Source organism: Pollachius pollachius, assembly GCF_949987615.1.
Source record: "Pollachius pollachius genome assembly, chromosome: 11".
NCBI classification, from domain to species: Eukaryota; Metazoa; Chordata; class Actinopteri; order Gadiformes; family Gadidae; genus Pollachius; species Pollachius pollachius.
Genome location: NC_136944.1, coordinates 2,116,773 through 2,130,622, shown reverse-complemented (window position 1 = coordinate 2,130,622; position 13,850 = coordinate 2,116,773).

The window sequence follows — 13,850 nt, the reverse complement described above, 5'->3', positions numbered from 1 at the left end:
TAAACCACCATTTGGGAGTGAATTCCATTAGTTTTGAGCAATATCAACATTGTAAGGTTAGAATCGCATTGTTGGTCAAAAAGTGCTTCTCTCGCTCTGAAAAGCATTTTGCACGCATAAAAACTTGACAAGTGAATATTTCTGTTTCTTTCGATTCAAACGTGTTTTGATGGTTACAAATGGGTTATTTAAGCATAAACCACCATTTGGGAGTGAATTCAATTCGTTTTGAGCAATATCAACATTGTAAGTTCAGAATCACATTGTTGGTCAAAAAGTGCTTCTCTCGCTCTGAAAAGCATTTTGCACACATAAAAACTATAAAAGTGAATAGTTCTGTTCCTTTCAATTCAAACGTGTTATTATGCTTACAAAAGGGTTATTTAAGCATAAACCACTATTTGGGAGTGAATTCCATTAGTTTTGAGCAATATCAACATTGTAAGGTTAGAATCGCATTGTTGGTCAAAAAGTGCTTCTCTCGCTCTGAAAAGCATTTTGCACGCATAAAAACATGACAAGTGAATATCTCTGTTTCTTTCGATTCAAACGTGTTTTGATGGTTACAAATGGGTTATTTAAGCATAAACCACCATTTGGGAGTGGATTCCATTAGTTTTGAGCAATATCAACATTGTAAGTTCAGAATCACATTGTTGGTCAAAAAGTGCTTCTCTCGCTCTGAAAAGCATTTTGCACACATAAAAACTAGAAAAGTGAATATTTCTGTTACTTTCAATGGAAACGTGTTATTATGCTTACAAAAGGGTTATTTAAGCATAAACCACCATTTGGGAGTGAATTCCATTAGTTTTGAGCAATATCAACATTGTAAGGTTAGAATCGCATTGTTGGTCAAAAAGTGCTTCTCTCGCTCTGAAAAGCATTTTGCACGCATAAAAACTTGACAAGTGAATATTTCTGTTTCTTTCAACTCAAACGTGTTTTTATGGTTCTAAAGGGTTATTTAAGCATAAACCACCATTTGGGAGTGAATTCCATTCGTTTTGAGCAATATCAACATTGTAAGTTCAGAATCACATTGTTGGTGAAAAAGTGCTTCTCTCGCTCTGAAAAGCATTTTGCACACATAAAAACTATAAAAGTGAATAGTTCTGTTCCTTTCAATTCAAACGTGTTATTATGCTTACAAAAGGGTTATTTAAGCATAAACCACCATTTGGGAGTGAATTCCATTAGTTTTGAGCAATACCAACATTGTAAGGTTAGAATCGCATTGTTGGTCAAAAAGTGCTTCTCTCGCTCTGAAAAGCATTTTGCACGCATAAAAACTTGACAAGTGTATATCTCTGTTTCTTTCGATTCAAACGTGTTTTGATGGTTACAAATGGGTTAATAAAGCATAAACCACCATTTGGGAGTGGATTCCATTAGTTTTGAGCAATATCAACATTGTAAGTTCAGAATCACATTGTTGGTCAAAAAGTGCGTCTCTCGCTCTGAAAAGCATTTTGCACACATAAAAACTACAAAAGTGAATAGTTCTGTTCCTTTCAATTCAAACGTGTTATTATGCTTACAAAAGGGTTATTTAAGCATAAACCACCATTTGGGAGTGAATTCCATTAGTTTTGAGCAATATCAACATTCAAAGGTCAGAATCACAATGTTGGTCAAAAAGTGCTTCTCTCGCTCTGAAAAGCATTTTGCACACATAAAAACTAGAAAAGTGAATATTTCTGTTACTTTCAATCGAAACGTGTTATTATGCTTACAAAAGGGTTATTTAAGCATAAACCACCATTTGGGAGTGAATTCCATTAGTTTTGAGCAATATCAACATTCAAAGGTCAGAATCACAATGTTGGTCAAAAAGTGCTTCTCTCGCTCTGAAAAGCATTTTGCACACATAAAAACTATAAAAGTGAATATTTCTGTTACTTTCAATGGAAACATGTTATTATGCTTACAAAAGGGTTATTGAAGCATAAACCACCATTTGGGAGTGAATTCCATTAGTTTTGAGCAATATCAACATTGTAAGGTTAGAATCGCATTGTTGGTCAAAAAGTGCTTCTCTCGCTCTGAAAAGCATTTTGCACGCATAAAAACTTGACAAGTGAATATCTCTGTTTCTTTCGATTCAAACGTGTTTTGATGGTTACAAATGGGTTATTTAAGCATAAACCACCATTTGGGAGTGGATTCCATTAGTTTTGAGCAATATCAACATTGTAAGTTCAGAATCACATTGTTGGTCAAAAAGTGCTTCTCTCGCTCTGAAAAGCATTTTGCACACATAAAAACTAGAAAAGTGAATAGTTCTGTTCCTTTCAATTCAAACGTGTTATTATGCTTACAAAAGGGTTATTTAAGCATAAACCACCATTTGGGAGTGAATTCCATTAGTTTTGAGCAATATCAACACTCAAAGGTCAGAATCACAATGTTGGTCAAAAAGTGCTTCTCTCGCTCTGAAAAGCATTTTGCACACATAAAAACTAGAAAAGTGAATATTTCTGTTACTTTCAATGGAAACGTGTTATTATGCTTACAAAAGGGTTATTTAAGCATAAACCACCATTTGGGAGTGAATTCCATTAGTTTTGAGCAATATCAACATTGTAAGGTTAGAATCGCATTGTTGGTCAAAAAGTGCTTCTCTCGCTCTGAAAAGCATTTTGCACGCATAAAAACTTGACAAGTGAATATTTCTGTTTCTTTCAACTCAAAAGTGTTTTTATGGTTACAAAAGGGTTATTTAAGCATAAACCACCATTTGGGAGTGAATTCCATTAGTTTTGAGCAATATCAACATTCAAAGGTCAGAATCACAATGTTGGTCAAAAAGTGCTTCTCTCGCTCTGAAAAGCATTTTGCACACATAAAAACTAGAAAAGTGAATAGTTCTGTTCCTTTCAATTCAAACGTGTTATTATGCTTACAAAAGGGTTATTTAAGCATAAACCACCATTTGGGAGTGAATTCCATTAGTTTTGAGCAATATCAACATTCAAAGGTCAGAATCACAATGTTGGTCAAAAAGTGCTTCTCTTGCTCTGAAAAGCATTTTGCACACATAAAAACAAGAAAAGTGAATATTTCTGTTACTTTCAATGGAAACGTGTTATTATGCTTACAAAAGGGTTATTTAAGCATAAACCACCATTTGGGAGTGAATTCCATTAGTTTTGAGCAATATCAACATTCAAAGGTCAGAATCACAATGTTGGTCAAAAAGTGCTTCTCTCGCTCTGAAAAGCATTTTGCACACATAAAAACTATAAAAGTGAATAGTTCTGTTCCTTTCAATTCAAACGTGTTATTATGCTTACAAAAGGGTTATTTAAGCATAAACCACCATTTGGGAGTGAATTCCATTAGTTTTGAGCAATATCAACATTGTAAGGTTAGAATCGCATTGTTGGTCAAAAAGTGCTTCTCTCGCTCTGAAAAGCATTTTGCACGCATAAAAACATGACAAGTGAATATCTCTGTTTCTTTCGATTCAAACGTGTTTTGATGGTTACAAATGGGTTATTTAAGCATAAACCACCATTTGGGAGTGGATTCCATTAGTTTTGAGCAATATCAACATTGTAAGTTCAGAATCACATTGTTGGTCAAAAAGTGCTTCTCTCGCTCTGAAAAGCATTTTGCACACATAAAAACTAGAAAAGTGAATAGTTCTGTTCCTTTCAATTCAAACGTGTAATTATGCTTACAAAAGGGTTATTTAAGCATAAACCACCATTTGGGAGTGAATTCCATTAGTTTTGAGCAATATCAACATTCAAAGGTGAGAATCACATTGTTGGTCAAAAAGTGCTTCTCTCGCTCTGAAAAGCATTTTGCACACATAAAAACTAGAAAAGTGAATATTTCTGTTACTTTCAATGGAAACGTGTTATTATGCTTACAAAAGGGTTATTTAAGCATAAACCACCATTTGGGAGTGAATTCCATTAGTTTTGAGCAATATCAACATTGTAAGGTTAGAATCGCATTGTTGGTCAAAAAGTGCTTCTCTCGCTCTGAAAAGCATTTTGCACGCATAAAAACTTGACAAGTGAATATTTCTGTTTCTTTCAACTCAAACGTGTTTTTATGGTTCTAAAGGGTTATTTAAGCATGAACCACCATTTGGGAGTGAATTCCATTCGTTTTGAGCAATATCAACATTGTAAGTTCAGAATCACATTGTTGGTGAAAAAGTGCTTCTCTCGCTCTGAAAAGCATTTTGCACACATAAAAACTATAAAAGTGAATAGTTCTGTTCCTTTCAATTCAAACGTGTTATTATGCTTACAAAAGGGTTATTTAAGCATAAACCACCATTTGGGAGTGAATTCCATTAGTTTTGAGCAATATCAACATTGTAAGGTTAGAATCGCATTGTTGGTCAAAAAGTGCTTCTCTCGCTCTGAAAAGCATTTTGCACGCATAAAAACTTGACAAGTGTATATCTCTGTTTCTTTCGATTCAAACGTGTTTTGATGGTTACAAATGGGTTAATAAAGCATAAACCACCATTTGGGAGTGGATTCCATTAGTTTTGAGCAATATCAACATTGTAAGTTCAGAATCACATTGTTGGTCAAAAAGTGCGTCTCTCGCTCTGAAAAGCATTTTGCACACATAAAAACTACAAAAGTGAATAGTTCTGTTCCTTTCAATTCAAACGTGTTATTATGCTTACAAAAGGGTTATTTAAGCATAAACCACCATTTGGGAGTGAATTCCATTAGTTTTGAGCAATATCAACATTCAAAGGTCAGAATCACAATGTTGGTCAAAAAGTGCTTCTCTCGCTCTGAAAAGCATTTTGCACACATAAAAACTAGAAAAGTGAATATTTCTGTTACTTTCAATGGAAACGTGTTATTATGCTTACAAAAGGGTTATTTAAGCATAAACCACCATTTGGGAGTGAATTCCATTAGTTTTGAGCAATATCAACATTCAAAGGTCAGAATCACAATGTTGGTCAAAAAGTGCTTCTCTCGCTCTGAAAAGCATTTTGCACACATAAAAACTATAAAAGTGAATATTTCTGTTACTTTCAATGGAAACATGTTATTATGCTTACAAAAGGGTTATTGAAGCATAAACCACCATTTGGGAGTGAATTCCATTAGTTTTGAGCAATATCAACATTGTAAGGTTAGAATCGCATTGTTGGTCAAAAAGTGCTTCTCTCGCTCTGAAAAGCATTTTGCACGCATAAAAACTTGACAAGTGAATATCTCTGTTTCTTTCGATTCAAACGTGTTTTGATGGTTACAAATGGGTTATTTAAGCATAAACCACCATTTGGGAGTGGATTCCATTAGTTTTGAGCAATATCAACATTGTAAGTTCAGAATCACATTGTTGGTCAAAAAGTGCTTCTCTCGCTCTGAAAAGCATTTTGCACACATAAAAACTAGAAAAGTGAATAGTTCTGTTCCTTTCAATTCAAACGTGTTATTATGCTTACAAAAGGGTTATTTAAGCATAAACCACCATTTGGGAGTGAATTCCATTAGTTTTGAGCAATATCAACACTCAAAGGTCAGAATCACAATGTTGGTCAAAAAGTGCTTCTCTCGCTCTGAAAAGCATTTTGCACACATAAAAACTATAAAAGTGAATAGTTCTGTTCCTTTCAATTCAAACGTGTTATTATGCTTACAAAAGGGTTATTTAAGCATAAACCACCATTTGGGAGTGAATTCCATTAGTTTTGAGCAATATCAACATTGTAAGGTTAGAATCGCATTGTTGGTCAAAAAGTGCTTCTCTCGCTCTGAAAAGCATTTTGCACGCATAAAAACTTGACAAGTGAATATTTCTGTTTCTTTCAACTCAAAAGTGTTTTTATGGTTACAAAAGGGTTATTTAAGCATAAACCACCATTTGGGAGTGAATTCCATTAGTTTTGAGCAATATCAACATTCAAAGGTCAGAATCACAATGTTGGTCAAAAAGTGCTTCTCTCGCTCTGAAAAGCATTTTGCACACATAAAAACTAGAAAAGTGAATAGTTCTGTTCCTTTCAATTCAAACGTGTTATTATGCTTACAAAAGGGTTATTTAAGCATAAACCACCATTTGGGAGTGAATTCCATTAGTTTTGAGCAATATCAACATTCAAAGGTCAGAATCACAATGTTGGTCAAAAAGTGCTTCTCTTGCTCTGAAAAGCATTTTGCACACATAAAAACAAGAAAAGTGAATATTTCTGTTACTTTCAATGGAAACGTGTTATTATGCTTACAAAAGGGTTATTTAAGCATAAACCACCATTTGGGAGTGAATTCCATTAGTTTTGAGCAATATCAACATTCAAAGGTCAGAATCACAATGTTGGTCAAAAAGTGCTTCTCTCGCTCTGAAAAGCATTTTGCACACATAAAAACTATAAAAGTGAATAGTTCTGTTCCTTTCAATTCAAACGTGTTATTATGCTTACAAAGGGGTTATTTAAGCATAAACCACCATTTGGGAGTGAATTCCATTAGTTTTGAGCAATATCAACATTGTAAGGTTAGAATCGCATTGTTGGTCAAAAAGTGCTTCTCTCGCTCTGAAAAGCATTTTGCACGCATAAAAACTTGACAAGTGAATATCTCTGTTTCTTTCGATTCAAACGTGTTTTGATGGTTACAAATGGGTTATTTAAGCATAAACCACCATTTGGGAGTGGATTCCATTAGTTTTGAGCAATATCAACATTGTAAATTCAGAATCACATTGTTGGTCAAAAAGTGCTTCTCTCGCTCTGAAAAGTATTTTGCACACATAAAAACTAGAAAAGTGAATTGTTCTGTTCCTTTCAATTCAAACGTGTTATTATGCTTACAAAAGGGTTACTTAAGCATAAACCACCATTTGGGAGTGAATTCCATTAGTTTTGAGCAATATCAACATTCAAAGGTCAGAATCACAATGTTGGTCAAAAAGTGCTTCTCTCGCTCTGAAAAGCATTTTGCACACATAAAAACTATAAAAGTGAATAGTTCTGTTCCTTTCAATTCGAACGTGTTATTATGCTTACAAAAGGGTTATTTAAGCATAAACCACCATTTCGGAGTGAATTCCATTAGTTTTGAGCAATATCAACATTCAAAGGTCAGAATCATATTGTTGGTCAAAAAGTGCTTCTCTCGCTCTGAAAAGCATTTTGCACACATAAAAACTAGAAAAGTGAATATTTCTGTTACTTTCAATGGAAACGTGTTATTATGCTTACAAAGGGGTTATTTAAGCATAAACCACCATTTGGGAGTGAATTCCATTAGTTTTGAGCAATATCAACATTGTAAGGTTAGAATCGCATTGTTGGTCAAAAAGTGCTTCTCTCGCTCTGAAAAGCATTTTGCACGCATAAAAACTTGACAAGTGAATATTTCTGTTTCTTTCGATTCAAACGTGTTTTGATGGTTACAAATGGGTTATTTAAGCATAAACCACCATTTGGGAGTGAATTCAATTCGTTTTGAGCAGTATCAACATTGTAAGTTCAGAATCACATTGTTGGTCAAAAAGTGCTTCTCTCGCTCTGAAAAGCATTTTGCACACATAAAAACTATAAAAGTGAATAGTTCTGTTCCTTTCAATTCAAACGTGTTATTATGCTTACAAAAGGGTTATTTAAGCATAAACCACCATTTGGGAGTGAATTCCATTAGTTTTGAGCAATATCAACATTGTAAGGTTAGAATCGCATTGTTGGTCAAAAAGTGCTTCTCTCGCTCTGAAAAGCATTTTGCACGCATAAAAACATGACAAGTGAATATCTCTGTTTCTTTCGATTCAAACGTGTTTTGATGGTTACAAATGGGTTATTTAAGCATAAACCACCATTTGGGAGTGGATTCCATTAGTTTTGAGCAATATCAACATTGTAAGTTCAGATTCACATTGTTGGTCAAAAAGTGCTTCTCTCGCTCTGAAAAGCATTTTGCACACATAAAAACTAGAAAAGTGAATAGTTCTGTTCCTTTCAATTCAAACGTGTAATTATGCTTACAAAAGGGTTATTTAAGCATAAACCACCATTTGGGAGTGAATTCCATTAGTTTTGAGCAATATCAACATTCAAAGGTGAGAATCACATTGTTGGTCAAAAAGTGCTTCTCTCGCTCTGAAAAGCATTTTGCACACATAAAAACTATAAAAGTGAATATTTCTGTTACTTTCAATGGAAACGTGTTATTATGCTTACAAAAGGGTTATTTAAGCATAAACCACCATTTGGGAGTGAATTCCATTAGTTTTGAGCAATATCAACATTGTAAGGTTAGAATCGCATTGTTGGTCAAAAAGTGCTTCTCTCGCTCTGAAAAGCATTTTGCACGCATAAAAACTTGACAAGTGAATATTTCTGTTTCTTTCAACTCAAACGTGTTTTTATGGTTCTAAAGGGTTATTTAAGCATAAACCACCATTTGGGAGTGAATTCCATTCGTTTTGAGCAATATCAACATTGTAAGTTCAGAATCACATTGTTGGTGAAAAAGTGCTTCTCTCGCTCTGAAAAGCATTTTGCACACATAAAAACTATAAAAGTGAATAGTTCTGTTCCTTTCAATTCAAACGTGTTATTATGCTTACAAAAGGGTTATTTAAGCATAAACCACCATTTGGGAGTGAATTCCATTAGTTTTGAGCAATATCAACATTGTAAGGTTAGAATCGCATTGTTGGTCAAAAAGTGCTTCTCTCGCTCTGAAAAGCATTTTGCACGCATAAAAACTTGACAAGTGTATATCTCTGTTTCTTTCGATTCAAACGTGTTTTGATGGTTACAAATGGGTTAATAAAGCATAAACCACCATTTGGGAGTGGATTCCATTAGTTTTGAGCAATATCAACATTGTAAGTTCAGAATCACATTGTTGGTCAAAAAGTGCGTCTCTCGCTCTGAAAAGCATTTTGCACACATAAAAACTACAAAAGTGAATAGTTCTGTTCCTTTCAATTCAAACGTGTTATTATGCTTACAAAAGGGTTATTTAAGCATAAACCACCATTTGGGAGTGAATTCCATTAGTTTTGAGCAATATCAACATTCAAAGGTCAGAATCACAATGTTGGTCAAAAAGTGCTTCTCTCGCTCTGAAAAGCATTTTGCACACATAAAAACTAGAAAAGTGAATATTTCTGTTACTTTCAATGGAAACGTGTTATTATGCTTACAAAAGGGTTATTTAAGCATAAACCACCATTTGGGAGTGAATTCCATTAGTTTTGAGCAATATCAACATTCAAAGGTCAGAATCACAATGTTGGTCAAAAAGTGCTTCTCTCGCTCTGAAAAGCATTTTGCACACATAAAAACTATAAAAGTCAATAGTTCTGTTCCTTTCAATTCAAACGTGTTATTATGCTTACAAAAGGGTTATTTAAGCATAAACCACCATTTGGGAGTGAATTCCATTAGTTTTGAGCAATATCAACATTGTAAGGTTAGAATCGCATTGTTGGTCAAAAAGTGCTTCTCTCGCTCTGAAAAGCATTTTGCACGCATAAAAACTTGACAAGTGAATATCTCTGTTTCTTTCGATTCAAACGTGTTTTGATGGTTACAAATGGGTTATTTAAGCATAAACCACCATTTGGGAGTGGATTCCATTAGTTTTGAGCAATATCAACATTGTAAGTTCAGAATCACATTGTTGGTCAAAAAGTGCTTCTCTCGCTCTGAAAAGCATTTTGCACACATAAAAACTAGAAAAGTGAATAGTTCTGTTCCTTTCAATTCAAACGTGTTATTATGCTTACAAAAGGGTTATTTAAGCATAAACCACCATTTGGGAGTGAATTCCATTAGTTTTGAGCAATATCAACATTCAAAGGTCAGAATCACAATGTTGGTCAAAAAGTGCTTCTCTCGCTCTGAAAAGCATTTTGCACACATAAAAACTATAAAAGTGAATAGTTCTGTTCCTTTCAATTCAAACGTGTTATTATGCTTACAAAAGGGTTATTTAAGCATAAACCACCATTTGGGAGTGAATTCCTTTAGTTTTGAGCAATATCAACATTGTAAGGTTAGAATCGCATTGTTGGTCAAAAAGTGCTTCTCTCGCTCTGAAAAGCATTTTGCACGCATAAAAACTTGACAAGTGAATATCTCTGTTTCTTTCGATTCAAACGTGTTTTGATGGTTACAAAAGGGTTATTTAAGCATAAACCACCATTTGGGAGTGGATTCCATTAGTTTTGAGCAAATTCAACATTGTAAATTCAGAATCACATTGTTGGTCAAAAAGTGCTTCTCTCTCTCTGAAAAGCATTTTGCACACATAAAAACTAGAAAAGTGAATAGTTCTGTTCCTTTCAATTCAAACGTGTTATTATGCTTACAAAAGGGTTATTTAAGCATAAACCACCATTTGGGAGTGAATTCCATTAGTTTTGAGCAATATCAACATTCAAAGGTCAGAATCACAATGTTGGTCAAAAAGTGCTTCTCTCGCTCTGAAAAGCATTTTGCACACATAAAAACTAGAAAAGTGAATATTTCTGTTACTTTCAATGGAAACGTGTTATTATGCTTACAAAAGGGTTATTTAAGCATAAACCACCATTTGGGAGTGAATTCCATTAGTTTTGAGCAATATCAACATTGTAAGGTTAGAATCGCATTGTTGGTCAAAAAGTGCTTCTCTCGCTCTGAAAAGCATTTTGCACGCATAAAAACTTGACAAGTGAATATCTCTGTTTCTTTCGATTCAAACGTGTTTTGATGGTTACAAATGGGTTATTTAAGCATAAACCACCATTTGGGAGTGGATTCCATTAGTTTTGAGCAATATCAACATTGTAAATTCAGAATCACATTGTTGGTCAAAAAGTGCTTCTCTCGCTCTGAAAAGCATTTTGCACACATAAAAACTAGAAAAGTGAATAGTTCTGTTCCTTTCAATTCAAACGTGTTATTATGCTTACAAAAGGGTTATTTAAGCATAAACCACCATTTGGGAGTGAATTCCATTAGTTTTGAGCAATATCAACATTCAAAGGTCAGAATCACAATGTTGGTCAAAAAGTGCTTCTCTCGCTCTGAAAAGCATTTTGCACACATAAAAACTATAAAAGTGAATAGTTCTGTTCCTTTCAATTCGAACGTGTTATTATGCTTACAAAAGGGTTATTTAAGCATAAACCACCATTTGGGAGTGAATTCCATTCGTTTTGAGCAATATCAACATTGTAAGTTCAGAATCACATTGTTGGTCAAAAAGTGCTTCTCTCGCTCTGAAAAGCATTTTGCACACATAAAAACTAGAAAAGTGAATAGTTCTGTTCCTTTCAATTCAAACGTGTTATTATGCTTACAAAAGGGTTATTTAAGCATAAACCACCATTTGGGAGTGAATTCCATTAGTTTTGAGCAATATCAACATTGTAAGGTCAGAATCGCATTGTTGGTCGAAAAGTGATTCTCCGCTCTGAAAAGCATTTTGCACACATAAAAACTAGAACAGTTGATATTTCTGTTCCGTTCAATGCAAACGTGTTATTTTGCTTACAAAAGGGTTATTTAAGCAATACACGACCATTTGGAAGTGAATTCCATTAGTTTTGAGCAATATCAACATTGTAACGTCAGAATCACATTGTTGGTCAAAAAGTGCTTCTCTCGCTCTGAAAAGCATTTTGCACGCATAAAAACTAGAACAGTTGATATTTCTGTTACGTTCGATGACAACGTGTTACTTTGCTTACAAAAGGGTGATTTAAGCAATACACGACCATTTGGAAGTGAAGTCCATTAGTTTTGAGCAAAATCAGCATTGTAAGGTACGAATCACATTGTTGGTCGAAAAGTCATTTTGCACACATACAAACTAGAGCAGTTGATATTTCTGTTCCGTTCAATGAAAACGTGTTACTTTGCTTACAAAAGGCTTATTTAAGCAATACACGACCATTTGGAAGTGAAGTCCATTAGTTTTGAGCAATATCAACATTGTAAGGTCAGAATCACGTTGTTGGTCAAAAAGTGCTTCTCTCGCTCTGAAAAGCATTTTGCACGCATAAAAACTTGACAAGTGAATATTTCTGTTTCTTTCGATTCAAACGTGTTTTGATGGTTACAAATGGGTTATTTAAGCATAAACCACCATTTGGGAGTGAATTCCATTCGTTTTGAGCAATATCAACATTGTAAGTTCAGAATCACATTGTTGGTCAAAAAGTGCTTCTCTCGCTCTGAAAAGCATTTTGCACACATAAAAACTATAAAAGTGAATAGTTCTGTTCCTTTTAATTCAAACGTGTAATTATGCTTACAAAAGGGTTATTTAAGCATAAACCACCATTTGGGAGTGAATTCCATTAGTTTTGAGCAATATCAACATTGTAAGGTTAGAATCACATTGTTGGTCAAAAAGTGCTTCTCTCGCTCTGAAAAGCATTTTGCACACATAAAAACTATAAAAGTGAATAGTTCTGTTTCTATTGATTCAAACGTGTTTTGATGGTTACAAATGGGTTATTTAAGCATAAACCACCATTTGGGAGTGGATTCCATTAGTTTTGAGCAATATCAACATTGTAAGTTCAGAATCACATTGTTGGTCAAAAAGTGCGTCTCTCGCTCTGAAAAGCATTTTGCACACATAAAAACTACAAAAGTGAATAGTTCTGTTCCTTTCAATTCAAACGTGTTATTATGCTTACAAAAGGGTTATTTAAGCATAAACCACCATTTGGGAGTGAATTCCATTAGTTTTGAGCAATATCAACATTCAAAGGTCAGAATCACAATGTTGGTCAAAAAGTGCTTCTCTCGCTCTGAAAAGCATTTTGCACACATAAAAACTATAAAAGTGAATAGTTCTGTTCCTTTCAATTCAAACGTGTTATTATGCTTACAAAAGGGTTATTTAAGCATAAACCACCATTTGGGAGTGAATTCCTTTAGTTTTGAGCAATATCAACATTGTAAGGTTAGAATCGCATTGTTGGTCAAAAAGTGCTTCTCTCGCTCTGAAAAGCATTTTGCACGCATAAAAACTTGACAAGTGAATATCTCTGTTTCTTTCGATTCAAACGTGTTTTGATGGTTACAAAAGGGTTATTTAAGCATAAACCACCATTTGGGAGTGGATTCCATTAGTTTTGAGCAAATTCAACATTGTAAATTCAGAATCACATTGTTGGTCAAAAAGTGCTTCTCTCTCTCTGAAAAGCATTTTGCACACATAAAAACTAGAAAAGTGAATAGTTCTGTTCCTTTCAATTCAAACGTGTTATTATGCTTACAAAAGGGTTATTTAAGCATAAACCACCATTTGGGAGTGAATTCCATTAGTTTTGAGCAATATCAACATTCAAAGGTCAGAATCACAATGTTGGTCAAAAAGTGCTTCTCTCGCTCTGAAAAGCATTTTGCACACATAAAAACTAGAAAAGTGAATATTTCTGTTACTTTCAATGGAAACGTGTTATTATGCTTACAAAAGGGTTATTTAAGCATAAACCACCATTTGGGAGTGAATTCCATTAGTTTTGAGCAATATCAACATTGTAAGGTTAGAATCGCATTGTTGGTCAAAAAGTGCTTCTCTCGCTCTGAAAAGCATTTTGCACGCATAAAAACTTGACAAGTGAATATCTCTGTTTCTTTCGATTCAAACGTGTTTTGATGGTTACAAATGGGTTATTTAAGCATAAACCACCATTTGGGAGTGGATTCCATTAGTTTTGAGCAATATCAACATTGTAAATTCAGAATCACATTGTTGGTCAAAAAGTGCTTCTCTCGCTCTGAAAAGCATTTTGCACACATAAAAACTAGAAAAGTGAATAGTTCTGTTCCTTTCAATTCAAACGTGTTATTATGCTTACAAAAGGGTTATTTAAGCATAAACCACCATTTGGGAGTGAATTCC